At 35.3% G+C, this 10,583-nt stretch overlaps 1 protein-coding gene and 1 pseudogene across 1 annotated transcript in view; one reads left to right on the plus strand and one right to left on the minus strand.

Annotated features, from left to right (window-relative positions):
* The window catches only part of CAMK4 (calcium/calmodulin dependent protein kinase IV), a 181,628-nt gene that overhangs the window by 4,973 nt on the left and 166,072 nt on the right, over positions 1-10,583 (plus strand). The window lies entirely within an intron of this gene.
* LOC112480855 lies at positions 4,147-4,266 on the minus strand (annotated as a pseudogene).

The following is a 10,583-nucleotide window of genomic DNA, read 5'->3' on the forward strand; positions in this document are numbered from 1 at the left end:
TAATTTCACTCAGCAGTCGGTTTCCTTTCTTCACAGCGAGAGTATTGATAACTGCCACCTCTGTTGCTTGTAGGTGTTGAAAATAATGATGCCTTTCTGTTGGTAGAATTTTGTGCCTCTGAAATGAAAGGGATGCAGTTTCACCTTCACTATCATTTTAACCACAGGTGTGTCAGAATTAGGAGTTAAATCAACTTGAACTTAAAGGCATGAAGGCATGAAATGCCTCCCAGCTATACCAACCACTGAAGTTAATACATATTAATTGCTGAATTTGAAAATACACTCATTATAAAGAGACTTAAAGTCAAGTAAAGACTAGGATACAATCATTACTTTAAAAATACGCTATTTTTCCATATTTAAATACTGTTGCAATGGTAAAAAATAACTCCTAATTTGGAGAAAAAAAGACACAGGTGCCATCTGCTTCTAAACTGTTCTGGAGAACTTTACTTGGAAAAAAAAAAAGAGATAGAGAGAAAGAGAAAGAAAGCACTAACCACAACATAGCTTCAAAGAACTTTCTTGTAAACACTTTACCCTCAGACATACATGTGTGGTTTATGTGTTTGCACTAATACAATTGAGAATGAAGTACAGAGTTATAGCCAAGTAAACTGTTTCAACTACTAGTTTTTTTATATTAATGATTTTTTGGAGAGGGGGACTAGCTTGAAAAGTAGTTTTCTTTAGACTCCCTTTTGGTAAAGCTAACATATCCAGTAAAAATATTGAATTTTTAAAATTTCAAGGTCAGGTTTATTCTGCAAAATATATTTGAGTCAAGTGAATCATATAATTCAAGTCAAAGAGTAACTTTACATGAAATTAATAGCAGCTAAAATCAAGGTTTTAGTCAAATTATATTCATCTTTATCTTAATTATTTTTCCCTATTTGATAATGCAGGATCATTTGAAAATTTCATAACTCCAATGGTTTAATTAGGAAGTTAAATTTAAATACTGATAGCATAGTATTAGCACGTAAAGGACATGGACTGTACTATATAGTCCATTTTTTAAAATTCTAATTGCTAATGGAGGGCCATGGTTGTGTGGGAACATACATAGTGTAAGATGTGGATGGGGGATTTTCCTCAGTAATCTTATCAGAGGCAAAGATCAAATAGGGACAGGAGCAGTGCTGGACAGAGGGTGATCTATAAAGATGGGCAAAGAGTAGTTTGTATAGAGCCTTCTCTTTTCTCTTAAAGAAAGGGTTTCTTCAAGCTTGGCATTCTGGACATTTGGGGCCAGAAAATTCTTTGTTGTGGGGTCTCTGTGCGTTGTAGGGTGTTTAGCAGTGCCCCCAGCCTCTACCCACTAGATGCCAGTAGCAGCCCTCCCCCAACTTGTGACAACCAAAAATGTCTCTAGACGTTGTCAAAGGTCTCCTACTCATCTCCCCTTTCCTGTTGAGAACCACAGTCTCAGAAGCTCAAAGCTTGGCTTTTACGTGAGTTTCTTTTAGTTCAGTAGATACTTAACAACAGGGAGGTTGATGGATTAAAATTATTTGGCTTTATTGAGTATCTGCTGTATCCAAATGTTTCTCCCATGTCTAGGTAATACCATTAAGATTTATGTCATATGTGCATACCACCTTACTCTAATTTACTTAAAATTTTTGTTTAAGTCACCTCACTTTTGTTAACCTAAATTTACTTATCAAGAATACTCATTTTTATTAAATTGAAAACCAGTATTCATACCACAAATAGAAACAAATTATAAAAATACCTTGCAATAAAAACAAAGCATTTTTATTAAACTGTAGTGAGAAATGTTTAACTGTAGAAAGCTCCAAGCCTGAGGATTGTTCTCTCTTTGTTATAAAGGAGATTGTCAAAGATTAGCAGGCTTAAAATCAGAGTAGCACAAATTGAGATTTTCTTCCTGATGTAATCAGGACCATTGAAATGATGTTCTTATTTGATTCCTTGTTATTTAATTCCATGCTTTTGTGCCACCTATAAAGTCCTGTTACAAGTCTGACCTTTTGAATAAGTATGAGTTAGTCAATTTATGTTGGTAGTATATGTGTGCATGTGTCTGTGTGTGTGTTAAGGGGTGAGGGGGCTAGAGTATGAATGAATGAATGTGTTGAATATAACACTATTTGGCCTCCAAAAGTGTAGTTTACTACTAATAAGGCATCAACAATAATTTTAATGTGAGACAAATAGATAAATAAAACTAATGCAAGATAGAGATAATAGAACCACTGCAGTTTTTATGACTCAGTCAGTGATTATTCCAGCTGGGAGGATTGAGGTGTCTTCCTAGGAGGGATGGACCTTGAAAGCTGGTAGGATTTTAAAAAATAGAGTTTAGGGGAAGGGCATACCAGGTGGAAAGTGCATTCTACAAAAAGACAAAAACTGACAGAAAAATGGAGGATATACGTTTTATTTTGCAAACATTACAAAACATGACCATTGTCATGGAGATAAAGTTAGGAAGATAAGCTGATGTCAGATCAAAGAGAGCATGTTAAAAAAATGACTATATCTATATCAATTGCAAACAAAGAAAATAACCATTACGAAAGTGAAAAGTGGCTATGGGAGCAGCTGTGAGACTCAGAACTTGCCATTAACCCATAAACCTGGGGAGGGGGATAAGAGAGAATTTACTGTTTGTTAAAAAAAGAGGAAGGAAGGAAGGAAGGAAGGAAGGAAGGAAGGAAGGAAGGAAGGAAGGAAAGAAGGAAGGAAAGAGAGGAAAGAGAGGAAAGGAGGAAAGGAGGAAAGAAAGGAGAGAGAGAGAGAGAGAGGAGAGAGAGAGAGAGAGGAGAGAGAGAGAGAAAGAAAGAAAGAGACAAACCACCTCCCACAGCCTATGATGAGACAAGAAAGGGCAAATGTGGGACTGAGGGAACTGAGATCAGTTACCTAGACTTGGTAAAGAGCCCATCATGGGACGGACAGTTAATATTTTAGGCTTTGTGGGCCATATGCTCTGTGTGCCAACTGTCAACTCTGGGATGGTTGCGTGAAAACAGCAATAGACACACAGAAACAAATGCACATGGCTGTGTTCCAATGAAACTTTATTCATAACAGTGAATTTGATCTTCATAAAATATTTACATTACAAAGTATTATATTTTTCTTTTTTCTTTTTCTACTTATTCTTTTTATTAAAAAAAATTTAAAAACATAAAAATTATTCTTAAGTTGCAGACTGTACAAAAACAAGAAACCCTTAGCCCATGGCTTGCAGAATTCTCACCTAGATCTGTCAAGCTAAAATTCTGGCTTCTCCTCAGTTACCTGAATTCAGCTTACAAGACTTCATTTATTAGAGGAACTACCTTGAATTTCCCATACACTTTGAAATTGTCAACCTGACATTACTTTTAAGGTGGCACAACCTTCAAATGCCTACTCATCTTTTGTATACATCTATTGCAATTGTAACAGTTACAGTTCTTTCCTATGTAACATGTTGGCTAGCTCCATTTGTCATTCATATTTTTGAAAATGGAGAAACTTTACATGAAGTGTATTTAAATTAATTTCCATACCATGATCAACGTTCACAACCAAAGACTATTTATTAGAGGGTAATTTATTTTGTATATAATAATTAAATAGGTTTCAAGTTGATCGTTTTTCTATTATATTTGAAATAACATTTACTTATGAAATAATATGCTAAAAACTATTGATAAAAGATTTGTCTCTAGTAAAGTTTAAATAATTATTTTTTTCCATTTAATAATATTATCTGCATGTTAAATAAGCCTTCTATATGCCAAGTATATATCTCAGATGGTCCTTAAATTGGGACCCTATTTACATAAGCAATCTCTTGAAAAAATAGAATTATTCTTTTCTTTTTATTTTGAATAGACGTTAGGACTCAACTAAAGCAGTCACTTACATTTTGATTAAAGCCGAGTTCTCCAAAGTGGATGTCCACATCCAGGGTGTGTGTAATATACTAGGGTGCTAGAGGAAAGCATTAGAAAATCTGTTTTTCTTAATTTTTGCTTTTAATTTTTGTTTTTGGATGTTTTTATTTTTATTTTTTTATTTAATTTTTAAAAAATTTTTTTAGGCAAGGCGACCCTTGGTTGACCTCACAGATTGCAAGGACCTTGTCAGCTTACAATCCCTTATTTTTTTGTTTTTTTATGCCTATAAGCACCTGGTCTTCCTAGGTGGTCTCCCATCCAAGTACTAACCATGCCCAACCCTGCTTAGCTTCTGAGATCAGATGGGATTGAGCTTGTTCAGGGTAGCATGGCCATAGACTTGTTTTGGGATGTTTTTAAAAAGCATGCTACATATTGGTTCAGTAGCACATGTTTAGCATTTATAGGTACATAAGTATACATAATGGGAGAAGCATGTGCTCAAAACATCTTGTCGGATGATTATTGCATCAAAGAATGGTAGTTATAAGTGGATACTGAATAAAAATTTTTACTTAATTTAAATAACTGTCTACTGTATGAAAATGATTTAAAAGCATATATATAGATCAAAATACAAACAAAAAAGAAATCATATTGCAAAATGTGTCTTTGTACAGAAAAGGGAAGTGGGTATATAGGTGCACTTGTTATGCATTTTAAGATGACCTGATAAAAGGTTTTGATAAGAACTTACTGCCATTGTAACCAAAAAAGTCACAGAACAGAAAACAAAAAGAAGAAAGGAATATAGCTTGCTCATCAAGCAGAGGGTTAAATGAATTTTGTTTTTCTTTGTCGTTGAACCCCAAATTCATATTATTTTGTAAGAGCCTCAATTTTAACATGCCTAACGTACTTTATGGTTACTTTTGACAATTGCTGTCTTAGGCAGATGTCTGCTTTGATCTGAAGTTTTGGTGGGCAGCACTTGAAGAGTTATGGGCATTAGTGCCAGAATGTCAAGTTTAACCCTGTTAACAAATGCATCGTCATCACTCAATTACTTCTTAAGTCGTGCTTCAGGGTGATATGGTTGAAAACCTAACCGGGTACAAAAATATTCCTTAAAAAATAAAAAAGGCTTGAACAACCCTCTGATTGGAATAGTCTGCTGAAAATGTAATGGATATGACACGTTCTTAACTATTTTCTCTGCCAGTTTATAGTAGCATTCTTTGTTAAAAGTATATTTTCTTTTGATTTATGATTATGACTATGATTATAGTCAGAATTTGACTAATATTACAAACCAGAACAAAGAAGAGAAAGGAATAGCAGATCTGCAATTACATTCACACATTTATTTTTACCTACAATGCAGTATTTAAATGATTTCTCCCTACTTTAAGTCTTTATGTACTGTTTAACAGAGACCTTGGCTTGCGTTTCACCCTTCATTGCGCTTTTTATCTTGATCTGCCTTACTTGTACTGTCTTGAAAGGGACAGGTAGTTTGTGACTGTTTTAACTTAGTAAGTGACAACCTTCCATTTGGGACTTTAACAGATGTACAAAGTGGTTCTTCAGCAGTGACAACTAATCAGTCCAAGTTTAATCTTTGACAGACTGTAAATATACTGCTATCTGTTCATTCAAGTGAATCATGTATTTCCAAAGCTCCCTGTCAGGACAATCACTGAGAAAATAGCACTATGTTATTAAATGTGACTTAATTCAAAATATGTAATTCAATAAATCGGCCTGGCCTAGAGCATTCAGTCATAGTAGGCCTCTGAAGAGTTATCATATGAGTGGAAATATTTTTAGTGGCTCCTATGGGACTCTGGGTCCTTCCTCTTTTTTTTCTCCCCTTAGTGTGAACATGTAAGCTAATAAAAATGTTCAGTGAGGTAAACTCTTGAGAAGTTCTCCTGAGAGTAACCTGTAACTGAAAGCGAACTAAAAACAATAAACAGAACTTGTCATGTGTGTGTATGATACATTAGTGAAATGGAAAGCTGAGGAAATTATCAGGGTAAGCCATCGCAAACCAATACAGTGTTTTTGTATCTTGAAATACTGAGGAAATGGAATGTTAGGGCTGAGCTGAGGCCCCAGGGGCAGCTGAGGTTCTGGCCCTGGCCGGGATGGGGAAGCAGAGCGCTGGTCCCGGCTTGAGCTGGCAGGTGGTGGAGGGGTGTGATCCTCAGGAAGCTGCAGCTCAAGGGAAGAGTTAGGCAAGAACTGCTCAGAACTGCTTCAAGGCTGAGGCAGCAACCAGGCTATTCTGGACAGCTGAGTCGGTGGGGGTGAGTAAGGCAGGAACTAAGACAAAAACTGAGGGAGATGATACAGGATGCAGATAGGAAAACAGGTAGGATAAAATTGCTACATAATGGCTGTGTACCTTTGGGCATAACACTGAACTTCACTGAGCCTCATTTGTAAAATGATCATGGTCGTATGTCCTTCCCAAGTTTGCTATGACGATGAAATGAGATCACTTATGTATGTAAAAACATTTAGCTCCGTAGCTGGCACAGAAGCTTACTATTCCTAAGACAGGGCACAGGTGGGAGATAGGGGATATTGATTCGGAATTAGGTCTGTATAGAGGGAATACTAAGTCCAGTTTACATGTCCCGTTTAGCCATCTGACCCCAACTTGCTTGCCCAACCAATTGTCCACCACTTCTGATTACCAGCCTGGAGTGTTTACCAGGAGCTTGATATTGTGGTTTTACTGTCGTATGTGTGTTGCTAATTATTTCAATAATATAACAGGGTGATCATCACCAGCACCATTTTTCAGATGAGGATAAGGCTCAGAATGGTCAAGCAGCTTGTCTAAACTCACACAGCTGGGAATGAGAGTGGAGCTGAGATTCAAGCTCAGTATTGTCAGACTCCGGTGCTTGTTCTCTTTCCACAATATCTGCCTAGGCCTCAAGGATCCCTCATGGATCAAATCTGTATAGTGTGCATAAAACTTTCTTAGACTGAAATGCCTTTGCCCTTTTAATTCCTCCAGAATAGCCATCTTACCTCCCAGGCAGAAGATTTTTCCCACTTCCTGGCTCTCCGGTTGTTCCATGTTTATTGTCTTACAGGTAAATAAATGCTTTGTGGTCTTCACCAGAGAATCTGCTCCTCTGGTGGAGAAATGCTGTATCTTATCCATCTTTTATCTCCATTACTGAGCCTATTCTTCAGCCTCCTGCCTGTCCCCCATAAGTGCTTAATAAATATTTGCGAAATAGTGAGTAAATGAATAAATGTTAGGTGAACAGCAGCAGAAAAATGAGCAGGACTTAAATCTCTCTTTCTTCAGGATATTTATCTCCTAAACCAGCACTCTGTGAAATTACTTATTGAATGCCTGTGGCCATCTCTTTGAAATGTAAGCTGTTAGGGGCCAAGCCTCTGTTCACTGCTGTGTCCCCAGCACCTAGAGCAATGCCTGGATGCAGTGAGCAGCACTCAGTAAATATTTGTTGTGTGAGTCAGTTGTACCTGCAGAGCTTCTGTAATTGAAAGTCTTTTGAAACTCAAGGGGCTCTTTTATCAGTCTGTACTCTCTTAAAGGGCTCCCATCTCTGAGTGATTGGGAATAGTATTACCATTTGTGATTAGATCATTTACCTCTAAGGCCCCATCTAGCCACAAGTATCTGCACATCTGTGTTTTCTTCCAGCTGAATTCCCTGGATGATTACCTTGGCTCTTTACTGTGTATTCAGGAGACAGAGCAACTTTTGGAGTAAGTGGGGGATCTGAGGGAGATGATACTTTGAATTTCTGTGAAGCTGCAAAGACTTTGTAAATGTATGACTAGGTCCTTGAATAATTTTATTTTTATTTTGTACTTTTAATTTTTCATTTATTTATTTTTAATTTTTATTTTTCAGTTGGAGTTGACATTCCCTTTTCTCCACATCTTTGCCAACACTTGTTTTTTGATTTATTGATGATAGCCATTCTGATAGGTGTGAGGTGATACTGTGGTTAGTGACACTGAGCATCTTCTCATATATCTATTGACCATCTGTATGTCCTCTTTGTAGAAATGCCTATTCAGGTTCTTGGCCCATTTTTTAATTGGATTTTTGGGGTTTTTTTTTTTTGTTATTGAGTTGTATGAGTTCTTTATAAATTTAGGATTCAACTCATCATCTGATGTATCATTGATGAATATATCTTCTCCCATTCAGCAGGTTTTCTTTCATTTTGTTGATAGTTTCCTTTGCTGTGCAAAAAAAAACCTTTTTAGTTTGTTGTAGTTCCATTTTTTTTTCTTTTGTTTCCCTTGCCCAAGATGTATCAGAAAAAAATATTACTAAGAGCAATGCCAGAGAGTTTGCTGCCTATGTTTTTTTCTAAGAGTTTTATAGTTTTGGTTTTTACACTTAAATCTTTATTCCATTTTGAGTTTATTCTTTCTTGTATATGGTATAAGAAGGTAGTCCAGTTTCATTTTTTTATTTTTCTACTTTTCCCAGCACCATTTATTGTCTATTCTGTTCCATGATCTGTGTGCCTGTTTTTACTCCAATGCCATGCTGTTATGATTACTATAGCCTTGTAGTATAGTTTGATATCAGGTAGCATGATACCTCCAATTTTGTTCTTCCTCCTCAAGGTTGCTGTGGCTATTTGAGGTCTTTTATAGTTCCATATAAATTTAGGGTTATGTGTTTTAGTTCTGTAAAAATGCCATTGGTATTTCGATAGAGATTGCACTGAATCTATAGATTGCTTTGAGAAGTATGGCTATTTTAATGACATTGATTATTCCTGTCCATGAACACAATGTATGCTTCCATTTATTTGTATCGTCTTCAATTTCTTTCTTCAATGACTTCAACTTTTCAAGTACAGATCTTTCACCTCCTTGGTTAAATTTATTCCTAGGTATTTCATTTTTTGATGCAATTATAAATGGGATTGTTATCTGAATTTCTCTTTCTGATAGTTCATTATTGGTGCATAAAAATTCGATGGATTTCTGAATATTAATTTTTGTATCCTGCTACTTTACTAAATTCATTTATCAGTTCTAACAGTTTTTTGGTGGACTCTTCAAGAATTTCTATATATACTGTCATGTAATCTGCAAATAAATAGTTTTACTTCTTCCTTTCCAATTTGGGTGACTTTTTTTTTTTCTTTCTGATAGCTATAGCTAGAACTTCCAATATTCGGTGAATAAAAGTGGTAAAAGTGGATATTCTTGTTTTGTTCCTGATCTTAAGAAAAATGATTTTAGCATTTCCCTGTTGATTATGAGGTTAACCGTGGGTTTATCTTATATGGCCTTTATTACGTTGAGGTATGTTCCCTCTATTCCCACTTTGCTGAGAGTTTTTATCATAAATGAATGCTAGATTCTGTTACACACTTTTTCTGCATTTGTCGATATGATCATATCATTTTTATCTTTCAATTTGGTAATATGGTGTATCACATTAATTGATTTGCAGATTTTTATACCAAACTTGCATTTCAGGAAAAAATCCAGCTTGATCATGGTGTATGATCTTTGTAATGTATTGCTGAATTCGTTTTGCTAATATTTTGTTGAGAATTTTTGCATCTATGATCATCTGAGATATCAGCTTATAATTTTCTTCTTTTGTAATTTCTTTGTCTGGTTTTGGAATCAGGGTAATGGTGGGCTTATAAAATGATGTTGGGAGCCTTCCATCCTCTGGAATTTTTTGGAATAGTTTGAGAAGAATAGATGTTAGCTTTTCTTTGAATAAATTCTTTGGTAAAATTTAGGTGTGAAGCCATGTAGTCCAGTACTTTGTTGAGAGGTTTTTGATTACTAATTCAATTTTGTTAGTAGTAATCAGTTGTTTTAGAGTTTCTGTTTCTTCTTGACTCAGTCTTAGAAGATTGTATGTTTCTAGGAAGGTATCCATTTCCTCCACATTGTCCAGTTTGTTGGCATGTAATTAATTGCTCATAGCGTTTTCTTATAATACTTTGAATTTCTGTGAAGTCAGTTGTGACTTCTCTTTCATTTCTGATTTTATTTATTTGGGTCTTCTCTTTTCTTGATGAGTCTGGTTAAAGTTTTATCAATTTTCTTTATCTTTTCAAAGAACTAGCTCTTGGTTTCACTGATAGTTTGTATTTTTTAGACTTATTTTGTTTATCTCCACTCTGATATTTATTGTTTTCTTCCTTCTACTCACTTTGGGCTTTGTTTGCTGTTTTTTTTTTTCTAGTTCCTTTAGGTGTAAGGTTAGCTTGTTTATTTGAGATTTTTCTTGTTTTTTTGAGGTACGCTTATACTGCTATGAATTTCCCTCTTAGGACTGCATTCACTGTGTTCCATAGATTTTAGGTCATCGTGTTTTCATTTTCATTTGTCTCAGGGGATCTTCTGATTTTTTTCCTTGATCTCACTGTTAACCCATTCATTATTTAGTAGCCTGTTATTTAGCCTCCATATGTTGTATGTTTTTCGGTTTTGTTTTATTTTTGTTTTTGTTTTTGTTTTGTAATTGATTTCTAATTTCATATCTTTGTGGTCAGAGAAGACACTTGATATGATTTCAGTGTTCTTGAATTTACCGAGACTTGTTTTGTGGCCTAACATGTAGTCTATCTTGGAAAATGTTCCACATGAACTTGAGATAATATAAATTCTGCTGCTTTGGGGTGAAACACTCTACAAATATCAATTAATCCATCTGGTCTAGAGTGT

Source organism: Pteropus alecto, unplaced genomic scaffold (assembly GCF_000325575.1).
Source record: "Pteropus alecto unplaced genomic scaffold, ASM32557v1 scaffold20, whole genome shotgun sequence".
NCBI classification, from domain to species: Eukaryota; Metazoa; Chordata; class Mammalia; order Chiroptera; family Pteropodidae; genus Pteropus; species Pteropus alecto.